The 13,948-nt window shown below is 40.9% G+C and overlaps 1 protein-coding gene across 2 annotated transcripts in view; it reads right to left on the bottom strand.

The window, feature by feature from the left end:
* MVD (mevalonate diphosphate decarboxylase) overlaps positions 1-13,221 on the bottom strand; it is a 37,731-nt gene extending 24,510 nt beyond the window's left edge. Inside the window, exon 1 of one of the 2 annotated variants that reach the window (XM_075189290.1) lies at positions 13,155-13,221. The gene's annotated coding sequence lies outside the window, so the exon portion shown is untranslated. Of the gene's footprint in view, positions 1-12,165; positions 12,188-13,154 lie in introns of those variants that run through there. The other variant, XM_075189289.1, reaches the window with a different exon arrangement.
* Positions 13,222-13,948: the final 727 nt, after the last annotated feature.

Here is a 13,948-nt window from a genome sequence, read left to right as displayed (position 1 = left end):
CCTGGTACCCACCGGCCAGGGATACCACGAGGGGCAAAGTGCTAGTTAGCATTGGGCATTCCTCTCTAGGTGCCGGGGCCCAATGGTCTTCCCCCTTCCTTAGAGTACTGGACCGATTCTGAATAACCTGGGTTGTTAGAGAAAGGGAGGATTTTTTTTTAAAAAAAAAATCCTTTTGTTTTTTTCATGTTCTGACGGCCAAGCATGTAAACAGTATGCGGTTTCAGAACGTGCTAGTTTATGTGCGATTTGACTATTAGTAAATCTCATGGTCTCCAACACACACATGAAATTAAAACTGCACTTTAGCATTCTCGCCCACTTTCCAGGAACGTCTGGGAGACTCCTGAATTCCGGGTAGGTCTCCCGGACTCTCGGGAGTGCAGGCAATTCTCCTGCATCTGACCATCTTCCTAGGGAAGTGGACAGAATGGGGAACCTTCCTAATGTGAATCGCAACATTCTGACCACGCCTCCCTGCGGCAAAATGATGCTTTCGCAACATTGCGTCGTGGGGCAAAATTACGCAATTTGTCCCCTTCTGTCCTCACACTCTACCTGCCATCCGGGAGGTGTAACAAGTTGGCAAATATGCACTTTAGAAAATTGACCCCATAGTTTCCAACATTTTAATATCACTTCCTGGGACGAGTCTAAACTCTTTGTGCCCAATACTGTCCCGGCAAATGATGGAGGACTACAATACCCAGCATGTTGTGTTTATTGAATCGGATTATGACATACTGTTTTGCATTGTAAATACTCTTCTTCAATAAATATTACCCGGGTAAAAAGCCAGAGATTAAACATAGATGTTAGAATTCCATGTAACAAGTAGATATACTGTAGAGTGATGGTATTAATAATAATCAATACTGAAAAATAAGGACATATTCAGGAAAAACATTTCCAGGAAAAATCATTAAGACTTGTCAGTGTCCAAGGAAATTAGGGAGACTGACATCTATGACCACAGTGGCTGTATTTGTCTTTGCATGACTATTGTTCCAATATAAAACTTATACAAATTCACATAACATTGCTACAGAGACCTCTGTGTTATATAGTTAAAATATAAAATATAGGGCAACTGTCATTGGGAGACCCAACAGATAGAGGGAGAGGAGCAAGTTTCGGAAGAAAAGCGGCTGAAAGAGCATTCAGTGACTGAAATGTTTCTGTGCAGTTATGACTACTTACCACTAGATGGCACTACCAGACTTTTGTATCCTACACGTAAAATTACATAGGAGTATATTTATCAATCTGTGACAATAAGGATGATTAAAGCAGAATAAAGCATATTTTCAACACCATTTAATAACAACATAAAACGTATATATTACTTTTTTGTTTCATCAACCCGTTTGGCATTTTAATCATCAACACATAGCTGCAAAAAACGTTTAATATTTGGCAGCTAGGTGCAATACATTATTTTTAGAATGTATCACCTTATATCATGGCCCATGCATTTTTAAAGATCACAAAAGTGGGTGTGTCCTGTAACTGGAGTACTTACATGTTGTCATTCTGCTTTACGCATGTATGATTGTTCTTGGCAGCAATTTTCTTTCCCTCCTTATCTCAGATTCCTCTATTTCACTACTAACCCTCCTAACACCCCATCAGGGTCATAGAGACGCTGCTATGTGAAAAGCCCCAAGGTCGCTGTGACCCCCATCCCAAACCTTTCTGTGTCAGTCATTATAATTCCTGTCCTGCGTCTCTCCAGCACTCCTCCAAAAAGTGTCATCCTTTACCAAGAAGGGTCTGGTTCCATTAAAAGGTTGGCAAAAGCACTTATAACGAATCTGGCGCGATTAATTATTTTTTTACAAAAAAGTATTTTCCCTGTCAACATTGAAGCTGTCCATGTAACCAATAAGAGACATGTATATTTTCTCTGTCTTGCATTGCCAACATTTAAATTTGATTTCAACGGACACTTTAGTGTTGTGCAAATTAATTAATACAAATCACATGTTCCTCTCTGAGGGGCCTATTTAACAAAATACTTTTATCCTAAAATACCAGAAAACGGGGGGATAACTGCAAAATGAAGTTTTGAAGTTACTTATAGCTAAAAATATCACAGTAGATATCTCCAATATCTGCTGCAGTCTAAAAGGTTTCTATGCGGACTGTGGTTTAGTGTGATTTAACAAGTTCCAAAACTCAAACTCCCTCACTGCAGATTATCTACTCTCCTCTCCGGTCACTGTCGCATTTATGTGTCTGCACATGCATGACCATATGCATTATTATTATTACCATTTATTTATATAGCGCCACTGATTCCACAGCGCTGTACAGAGAGCTCACTCACATCAGTCCCTGCCCCATTGGGGCTTACAGTCTAAATTCCCTAATATACACACACACACACACACACTAGGGACACACACACACACACACATACACATACAGACTAGGGTCAATTTAATAGCAGCCAAATATATATAAATGACCTCTAGTTAGAAGTGAGTAAAAATATAGATATGTTAGATTTATAAAGCTTAAAACTTAATAAAAATTACATCATATTTATTTTATTTTTCATATTACGGTGTCCAAGGCAATACCAAATTCAGGGCCTCAATTAAGAGCTAAGAGCCACAATTAAGAAAGGCGTATTCTGGCATCGTTCAGGCTTCATTCTCTCCACCTCTCCTATTTCATTAATAGATGCATTTCCTTGAGAGTTCAACAGACACCCAATACCTGAAGCAGCGGTAACTTTCCCCATGAATTAATAAACAAATGACATTCTCAAGGACGAAGGGACACTCTGCATCTTGTCTGCCTGGATTTATAGAAAGAATCTGCAAAGGCCAAAACTTGGGTGTCAGAATTGGAAAGGCTGCAATTGTTTTTTCTCCTTTAAATTTATTTATTATTGTTTATATTGCGCAAATCATATTACGTAGCGCTGTAATCATTCCCATCAGTCCCTGCCCCATTGGAGCTTACACTCTAAATTCCCTACCGCACCCACAGACTAGGGACAATTTTGTCAGAAGTCAATTGATCATCCTGTATCTTTTTCTATTGCGGGAGGAAACCCAGGGAGAAAATACAAACTCCACACTGGTCGGAATCGAACTGAAGACCCCGGCGCTGTGAGACAGCAATGCTAACCACTGTGCCTTATATAACTGGTACAATTTATTTGCAGGGTCCACGGGGGGTGGTGGAATTAGGTCATGGAGCTTTGCGGTGATTATGAGTTTGGGTGGGAGGCACAAGAGACCGGGCCTATGGGAGTAACACATATGTAATTATAGCCCTGCCCTCTTGGGCCCAGACTTGGTCAGTCCCCTCGTTACTCCGGCCCGAGTAGCGCTCACTGACGTTAGTACGGAGTAAAGTAACCTACACTGAATCTCTGCAATTCCCACCATTGTCGGAGAACGTGCCGATGGAGCCGTTGAACCACAACGGTTGCCGATATATCAGGTAATAATTGACCTGAACGTTTACACAACTTCATTCCATTCCCAGGACCGCAGATAGGTTTTATCAGCATTAAACGACTCTTGGTCCTAAAAAATGAATTGTACAGTTATAAAAAGTAATATATTGCGGCAGCTTCGTTGACAAGACCGTGATATACTGTAATCTGTAATTCTCTTCTCTAACGCCCTATAAATACCAACATAAATGGATAGAACCTCTATTAAAATGTCCAGGAGAGCAATAAATCTCCAGGAATCCCAAACTAATAATGGAAATCAATGCGGAAATGTATCTGTGCTGAGCTCTTCTAGTTTATGCTGTAAGGAAAAGAAGCGATTTGTCAGAAATGGAAACGCTTTCTAGAACTGACCGGTCAAATCTCTTTCTTGTGCCCTAAAATAAACTCTGTGCCATAGTCTATGAACGGACCGATCACTTAAGCTGGGTACACACTGCAGAAATTCCGACCAACTTTTTATGCCGATCGATCTTACATGCGATCGATGTTCCGATCGCTCGGTCCATGGACTGCATACACACTAGCCTTGTTTAGGACGATAAAGGGAAGAGCGGATTTCCCTTTAGCGACTTTTTACAGCCATGTTGTCGTGAGCAATGACTGTAATTTCGTACTCACTGTTGTGGATCAGTCGGAAGGTTATATACACTACACAGCGGAAACGAGATTGGACCGATAATATTAAACGGTACGACCAACCAAATGAGCTGACAATCGTCCATGTGGGCAGACTTTCCACCATTGTGTCACTGCACACACTGACCCGACTTTTGAACGAGCGGAAGTATGTCGGCTGATTGAGCCGATTATTGGACTAAAACCGTGTAGTGTGCACCCAGCTTAAGGCACCAGTCGGAGCTTTAGATTGGCCTCTTGGGAGCGTCATCTAAGTCCCACTTAGCAGGTTTAGCTACAAGACCTTCTGGTGGTCCTGACTGATGATACAACAGCACACAGTAGGTGTGACCTCTATTTCCCACTTGATTAGGAGTCATTAAAATTTAATAATTACACATCAACAATAAACAGACAAGCAGAGGCAGTATGGGAAGACCAGGTGGTCGAAGTTACCATAAATCAATTAACAGGTGGCAGGTAGCGAAAGGTGGTGAACGAAAGGCACTAAGTGGATTTGCGGTGCCTCGTGCCTCACTGATATCACTTGGTTCTAGTAAATTACTCAGCGAGACTCCGCTTTATTCAAAAGAATAAAGCATTTTTCAATGATTTTCTTTATCTATGATTGACATCATGAGATACTTGTTAAAGCAGCTTCCCCGTCCAATCACCAGCGCCAGTCTGTGAATCTTACCGCTGGGGATAGCAGCGCTGTCGCTGATTATAACCCTTTTCTGTATAAGGTGAAGCAAAAAACAAGACCCGTTTGGCCAGAAATAGGGCTTTTCGCCTTTTAAAAAATCATCCCCATGGTGTCGGATACAAGTTACAGCCAGTGTATCCAGCCAAAGACCACCCTTACTTCTCCAGCAAGCCATGGCGGAGAGCTGCCGTTGGCACCGTGATTGGCAGCAAGTGTCACATCTAACGGGAGAACGGAATTCAGTGTTGTTTGACTCTATTCAGTGACACAATGATGACGTTGGATTAAGAGACATAATTAGACTTTCTTTTGTCCGCCATTGAAGCCCAGAAACATGAAATTAAAGATTCCTAACAGGCCGTGAGGGGCTTTTGCGGGAGGACTGATGAAAATGGACACAACACAACAGTGAGCTTTCTGAAGCGAATGACTAACGCTGTAATTCATGAAGCAATTAGAAAATATCCATTCATGGTAATAATGGCCATGGTTTATGATGTAAAGAGAACCCAGTTTCTGTGATCGGAGTTGCCCAGCTGTGTTGCTCGGTGTGCAGAGGTAAAGAGACATAGATAGATTGTACGCTCCTTTGAGCAGGGTCATCTCTCCTCCTGTCTTCACCACTTTTAACTCTGCTCTCCAGCTACCTAGCCCTCCTCCTCTCCCCTCTCGCTCCCTCCTCTCCCCTCTGGGGGTCTCCCTGTCATCCGTACCCTCCCTCTTGGGTTCCGTCGTATGCGGACCTTCCCCTCTCCCCTCCCCCGCCCCTAGCTGTGCTTTGAGCTCACTGAGTTACTGTGCTTATTGTTTACTGCACTGTGCTGTCTCACCTCGTATTGTAATTTCGTTTGTCCCTGTACGGTGCTACGGACACCTAATGGCGCCCTATAAATAAAAATTAATAATAATAATAGAATTAAGTGTGGCCCAATTAGCACTTTGCATTACCAAGTAAACACACAAGATTCTCAGCCATGGGAGTACCATTGTTATATCCAGCCTACATAACATGCTGATTTATAGATCTGTGGACGGACACACTTTATATGCAACTCAACGCTTTAAACAAACGTTGCACAGAGACAAGAAAAGCTGCAACATATATCCATGGTTCTCAGTATAATGTCCCTTCCTACCTTGGGGATAATCATCGATACATCCATCCTAATCAGCCTCTTTGTATCCAACATGTGGCAGACACATCGTATATTACACACAGAGATCGCTGGAGGAGATGAATATATAAACTCCCAGCCTGAATAACTGATCTATGGCTTCTCATTCCAATCTATCTTCCTGACACAGGAACAGTCAATAAAACCCGCCGCTCAGTAAATCATTGTATTATCAATGCTTCAAATCCTGGAGACAATTATTGTGCCCAGAAATCCAAGATCATCATACACTATTAAAGTGCGATCAGGCATTAAAATGGAGAAAACAACAGTTTTCTTCTTGCACAATGTATGAAGGATTTACAGTATAACCCATTTAACGTTTCTTAATGTAGTCCCAATAGATTAATATGGGGACTGCAAAGTTGTGCAATTCATTAAGCTTGGAGAAGCTCTGCTTTTCGCACCTTTCTTTTCAGACTCTTTTTAGGGGAGAGAGGGTGGAGTTATCCCGACATTTGGGGGTTGGGCTAAACACCAATATACCATACTAATATAACTTACTGGGTCAGCCAATGATATTGCACAAGCGTCGATGGGAATCGCTGGTTGACCAGATTTACAATTCAGGCTAAAATATCCAGGGAGACAATTGCCTAAATTTTTTCTGGGTGCAATATCTGCCTGGTCTCATTGACAAATAAAATAACCACATTTGCTGACATCTGCATGTGTATGTCTAGGGTGGTGGACACACATACCGTAGTTAACAACTGTCCCCAATTTTAAGAGACAGTTCCAACTTTTAAAGATGTAGAATTTTTGACCTTGAACTGTCCTTTTTTTTTTTTTTTTTTTTTATAGTGAAAGCCTTCCCATATGTAATCACTGCAGATGGTTACATACAGAGTATACTTTGATTTAGTCTCAGGTCAGGCGAAACGCGTTAGGTATAGAAGACGAAGCTAAGGGAAGTACATTCTTTTGAAGAATGGTTCTTGAGAGTGCTGATATACAAAGAGACGGGAGGTCTAATACACCAGAAGAGACCGTCTATTGCTAAAGATAGCGGGATTTGTGAAGATATACGCGGATGAACGAATTCCTGCGAAGATCTAATCAACTAGACACAGCTCAGAGGTTTCAGACAAATCAGAGCAAGGAAATTGTAATGGGACCACTAGGAGGCTTGGACTCTCGATGGGGCTTCAGATATATTATATATATATATATATATATATTATACACACACAAACAGAATATTTTTTTTAGATTTTGAGTTGAGCTTATAGTATTAGAGTTCTTCCATCGAATGAATATTGAGATAATATAAGTGGTTTATGCTTTTAGTGATGTTTGTCACTATATTTTTGCCATTTTTGTTTATTAAAGTGTTTTTGTTTATTTCTAAGCCAATCCTTTGTGGCGATTCTGCCATAACTTATTTTAAGCATTTGCATTTTACGCAGTAAACACTTGCCATTCGTGAGTGACAGTAAAGGGGTGTTTTAATGGAAGGGGGATTTGGGTGAGGTGGCCCAACAGTTCGCAGTCCTGGACACCCTGCCAGGGGAGGGGCATGACCTAACGCACCGTGCCCAGGCCCTGAGTAGACTGACCGTGCCACCCTCTACTCCACAAAGCAGCAGCACACGCACTCTGTCCCGATTGTAAAAAAAACCAAAAACTAAAAGTTGGTAGGTACATATATTTGTGTGATGTTTGCAGATTTGGTTGGTGGAACGCAGGGAAACGACCTTAATGACCAGCCAGGTCTGCAGCTATTGTGAGTGACAACTGCAACACTATACAGTAGAAATATGCACAATTTATGACCAAACATGTTAAGGTGGAGTCGCCAAGGTCATTATTTGGGAGGGGGTTTGTCTATAGTAAGCAACTTACAACAAACAAGTTTGATATAAACATGAAATAAATTTTACAGATTGCCTCTTTCTGTCAGTTTTACTACATGTGAATTACCTGAACTTGTGTTTAAATAACACTGAGCTAAAGTTTAACCCACACAGTGACACACTACTGAGCTTCCTTATTTTAGGTCCTCTGCACGTCTCAGTAGTAGCGCAAAACAGGCTTCAGCAACCCGTGGTTCGCCAGCAGTTGTGGAACAACAAGTATCAGCATGCCCTGCTAACCATGTGTGCTGGGATCTGCGGTTCCACAACAGCTGGATAAATATATAGTAGTATTTTTGTTTTTCGAGAAAATAAACATTTACTGTTTCTAGTCCACCCTTATTCAAAGAAAAAAGTCACTATTTTGTTTTATTTGAAGAAGACATTTATTTTGTTGATACTCACAACAACCTCGCCAAATATAAATCTGAAATAGAGATGTATTCGTCGAATCTGCGGCCAATCAAACATTTGCTTTTATTATACAACTTGCACTAAACTGATGGAAGCTCACTGCTGATTGGTTACTTTAAGTTAGCGCATATTTTCAATGCTGCAATTGCAACTGAATACAAAGCCGCGACTATCTTCGGATGTTTGCTGGTCGGCAACAGTAGCGCATGTACCTAGTCTACGTCAGGCATACGTCACAGTCTTACATCCACTTGACCACAGGCTTTATTTGCAATAAACACATTCAATACAACTGCTTAAGTCTCTCTAATACAGCAGAAACAGCCCAGTCTCATGTACAGGGAAAGAACAAAAGTTTTGCTTAAACATTTACTTAAAAAGCATAATATATCCCAAAGTCACCAATCGGCGTAAGCGGATCAGTTGCAAACAGCCAATCGCAAGCGGACAATCATCATCTGCTATTTACACCAGCTCCTGACCGCTCGCAAATAATACAACTTTCTTAGACCTTCCTCCCGGTCTACATCCATTCACAATTGTACTCATCTACCACTGCCTTTCCCTGAGTATATTTTAAGGTGTTCTCAAATTGACGGGAGCCCAGAGTCTTTTTAGCTGTGCAAAATGACCATATTTTTACGTTACGGTGGTAAGTGGCACTCAGCCATTACTAACAAAATGATAGTTCTTTACCAGTATAGGCGCATAATATAGGAAGCACATTAATATGCGCAGATAAACGTACTTATATACTCAGGATGTAAACTTACGGGAATAGTGATACAACTTTGAAATAAAATAATTAAGAACAATTCTTTTTTGGATGAAGTTCCATAAATGAAACATGAATCATGTATATTACTTGGGGTCCAGTGTTTAACCTGATCTGATTGGGTCCCCCCATTTATCTGCCGCTGTTTAGCGGTTATCTCTCTCGCCGCTGCCAGAAGGCTGTTATGTGCGCTACTTAAATAGAAAACCTGACGTAGAGCAAGTAGGGTTAGAAACACCGGATTGGGTGGAACTCCCAACATCGGGTAGGTAATATTTTGGATTAATGTCTAATTTAAGGGTTTCTCCTTTAATAATTTAAGAAAGTACATACACTATTTTTTTGTTAATCTCTAAAGGTCAAATGATCTGAGATCTATATATATTGATTCGTTATCACAGGTGAAGGCATTTAACACCTCTCTCACACCTGTAAGTAGATATTCTCCTGGATGTCTTTGTAAGTGTTTGCATATAATAGGAAATAGATTTGAATTTGAGTCTCACACCAGTAAAAACCACATCACTTCTACAGACTTAATGACACCTCTGTGTGTTAATTTGTCCCTAATTCTATTTACAACAAAAAGCAAGGGAGAAATGGGGTCCATATACTAAAGGAGATAGGACACTATTCCTGGTAAAGACCACCACCCTACATACACCTAAGGGGTTAATACCAAATTTGTGCGTATGTACAAGTACCGCTGCGACACCTCTTCTGTTAGCGCCATCAGGGGGAAGTGAACAGAGCAAACGTTTTAGAGAAATGCGTTATTCTTGGAACGAAGCATGCGCCTTATAAATCAAGGATAATAATAATAATATTGTTTAAAAATATGAAATATAAGAAAAGAATGTAATATGTTAATTAAATAATAAATAATTTTAATGTATGGGTTTTTTTTAAATTAGAGAAACTGAAAGTCCAAATCTAGATTTCCAAGTTCTATTGCACAAGTGCGAGTCTGCTTGTACGCTCTGATATACGCTGGACAGCTGATTAAGTGTCTGCGGGTTTATTATTTTGATAAATGCCGGAATTTAAGTCATTTTTTTATAGCCATGAGAAACGGCAATTAAAAAAAAAAAATAATAAAAAAATATAAAATAAAATATCGTACTTATGGCCGTGATTGAGGTGATAAAACTAAAATGGACCTTTCATCAATTGATTACCCATTAGTTCTCTAGTTAGCCTGGAGTTTAGACTTTAATAAGTACATACATCCTAAAGGAATTTGCCAAATCAGGACCCTCCCAGGATCTCAGGTCTGTCTCTTCGCTGCGCCGTCCTCTGCCGTTAGGACACTGGTGTGCGAACGCTAAATTATATGAACTTCCCACCAGTATATACACGAGTCATAGTACTTCTCATGCATGGATGAGTGAAACTGCGTCAAAACTGAGCACAAACCGCGTTTCATGGTGGAATTGGCCGTATCAAGGCTCCATAAATCTAATTTATCAAGGCTCTGACCAGAATCCACGTGTGTTAGTTCCCTGCAGACCGTAGATGCAGCCATTTCATTGACTGAACCAATTTTCAGTGCACCAGGAACTAATGACCCTTACTTATTGCCTCAGGGATTGGTTCATGACAAGAAATGGCGTGGAGGTGATGGCTGAACTTTAAGCTTAGCGGAGTCTATTATTATATGGGTGTTGCTGTCACTACTGAATTTTCAGATAATTAACCGGCTAATTCTAATTTAAACCAGTTTATACGCAGATCTTTAAAGATGCTGAAAAGGGACTTTGAATCTTGAAAGAAAAAAAAGTAAAAAAGAGTTAAAAAGACCCCAAACAAATAAAACAACAAAACAACACTGCACCCGGTCTGGGGGAAGCTTTGCTCAAAAGTCACCACATAAAATTTTTGCAATTTCCCCCCCCAAAATATTGCGGCCACTAGGGTGTTATTTGTTGATGTTTTGATTGTCCCCATCAGGGACAGCCCCACTCATGTTATTCAGTGGGAATATACAGGGACCTATGTTTTGTTTTTCTTGTGTGTGAACAGAATGAGTCAAGGCAATTACTGGGCATTTCTAGAAAGATCAACACAAAACTAAACCCTGCTCAAAACCTGGTAAATTGGGGTAAAGGAATTAGTTACTCAGAAGCCTGGATTTAAAGCTTACACTATCTGCAAATCCAGGCCCACAGTAACACAAACGTTATGTTTTATGCATCCATTGTTCTCCAGAATACTTACAGTGCCTCAGTTATTGTTATTAATTCTCTGCCCTAAACAAAGGCACATTTCTGTAATTGGCTAAAGAGACAGCATAGATGAGAGAATAGGAAGGTAAACGTGTTAATGATCAACACTCTTGTTTATCCAGCAGAATAGTTTCCTAAATACCCTTTGTTTCGTTATCCAAACAAGAGAGTGGTTGTATAGTACAATGTACTGCACATATATAGAGTATTGATGGCTCTTCCCACTGTGCTATCCAGAGACTATGCAGAGGTTATTTAGTGTATTATCCCTATACACTAGTCTGTAACCCTTTCATTGCCAAATAAAGTTTTAAATGATGCAATATAGTATTGGGTGGCAAATTATGCAACATATATGATATGAAACATCCATGAAAATTAAAAAAGAAAAAATATATTGTATATAGCAGTGTAGATTAAGTTTAGAATACAGAAGTGATGCTAATTATGTATAACCGAAGGGGTAAACGCAGGATTTGTAGAGGGGGGTTTCCACACCACGCCACCAATGGGCGTGACCAGCATGCATGGGGGCGTTGCTATAATATTAGACAGTGCTTGGCTGCTCTCCAACTTTTCCTATCCCCATAATATACATGGGCAATGCTGCATGCACTACTGTTAGGTGCATGCAGCTCTCCCTTTACAAGCAGAGCCGTGTGAAGCGGGAGCAGGGTCCAGCCAGCTCAATTATACAGTGCCCCAGGCTTGGAGGGGGGTTTCCAGGCACTAGGACTCCCCCAATGGTAAATTCGAATGACATAGCCAGTTCTGCCCATAACAACTATGGCCGCCCTGTTGAATGTTCATGCTGGACCCAACTCTCCTTGAGGGATCAGTTTGAAAAATGAGGGATGAGCTTGAAATCTCTACGTCTAATTAATACAAATAAGTTTAGAACAATCATTCATATTTTTGTACCTAAATTATCTCTCCGCCCGGACTTCCCTTGTATACCTGATTTATGCGTCTTTTAAAACAAACGCATATTGCGCTCAGTATGCGTCTTGATGGATCACGCCCAGTGAGCGTATTAGTCTAGGGCGGCCTGAACCCTTTCATCAGACCCTGGATAGGAGTTTCCATGTAGAACAATTAAACAGGACAGGAATGACAGAGAGGTCACTAATCTGGCTCTTGCTACAGTAACAATCTAAAATGAAATAAACTGAACAGGGTAAAAGGAATAAATCAATAACATATGGTGATACAGGAAAATAAAACAGCAAGAAATAGTTACAAAGCAATAATGAACATGACAATAGCCAGATAATTCTATCTAATATGGATGCATTAATGCCATCCAGTAAATACTAAAAATGATAAAACAGTAAAAATGTTAGAAGTATAAAACACATACTGCAGTATTAATCAGGATACAAGTGATAGTGAAATCATCTGGGGGGGGTACCGGTTCCCCGAGAAAAAAACATATTTTTCGGGGAAACCGGTAATTCCTAAAAAGTGGTTCGAAACCAGTCCGCCTGCTTACCAGAAGGGCTGGCGGAAAGGTTTTCCATAACGCCATGCGGGCCTCAACAAACTGCCTATTTGATTGGTCTGCTAAGAATTGGTCACAGAACTCCGCAGTGACTTCTAATATTCTTATAATTTACAGTACGGGTTATATTATCCCGGTTGGATAGCATTTTAAATAAACACATCAACAAGTCATATTTATAGATTTAAGCAAGAATTATATTTATACATTTTGTTATTTCAAGTTCATTGGTCTCACGGTGCTTACAGCTGCATTACCTCGTAACTGACGCAAAATTTAAGTTCGCCATTTTAAAACGGCTGTCTGGCGGCTTCTGATTGGTCCCCAGCACTCACCGTCCCTCCTCTACAGCGCCGCGGTTTCAGCCATTATTCTGTCTTGCGGCTCCTGATTGGTCCCCAGCACTCACCGTCCCTCCTCCACAGCGCCGCGGTTTCAGCCATTATTCTGAGAGGAACCACAGGGCCATGGGGAAACAAGTCCACGTTGCAGCCCCCGGGACTCCAACAGGGGGAAAGTAGGTCATATTTAGCATTAGGGGTAATGCAGCTTTAAATGTGAGCTTGGGTTATAATTTGCATCTCACCTTCCTGGTTTTCTGGTCTCCATCCACTTGTGGCTCATTTAAATATCTCCGGCACATAGCAAAATATCTGTTGCAATTTTGCAGGTCTCTGCAATACCCATCAATCCAAAATATGGTGCAAAAAATAGATTCCTAGCAAGACGCCCCTATTGCCTTATGAATCAAGGATGAAGATTGGGGGGGGGGGGGGGTGTCGCATCTTGGACTGGGTCTTGGAGCTAACTGCATTTTTTTCCCTTTAAAATGTTCCTAATAGGCTGTTGTGCTGAGTCTTGCACCCCCCCCCCCCCCCCCCCGCAGCCTACAATTTGCCAGCCAGCCCCTGACCGGATCTGTCATGCGATACTAGAGGGATCATGCCATTTGCACTGTGCCTCTTTTTTTAAGTGGTGGCTGAGCCCCATTCTGTACAGAACTGTACTAAACCACTTTTCACTAAACAGCCTACAAGACTTGAAGAGGATTATTGCCCCAGTAATCTCACTTCCTCCATAATAGGCACCAAATCAAAGTTTTAAGACTATAATGTACTAGCAAAGTTGCAATTATAAATTCATTCATAAATTGCATGGAGAGTTGCAGCAGAATCCTGACACCGGTCCTATTCTGCAGCTGCT

The sequence above is a fragment of the Mixophyes fleayi genome, chromosome 10 (assembly GCF_038048845.1).
Source record: "Mixophyes fleayi isolate aMixFle1 chromosome 10, aMixFle1.hap1, whole genome shotgun sequence".
NCBI classification, from domain to species: Eukaryota; Metazoa; Chordata; class Amphibia; order Anura; family Limnodynastidae; genus Mixophyes; species Mixophyes fleayi.
Note: the sequence above shows the minus strand (reverse complement) of the source record. Positions and strands in the feature narration are given on the sequence as shown.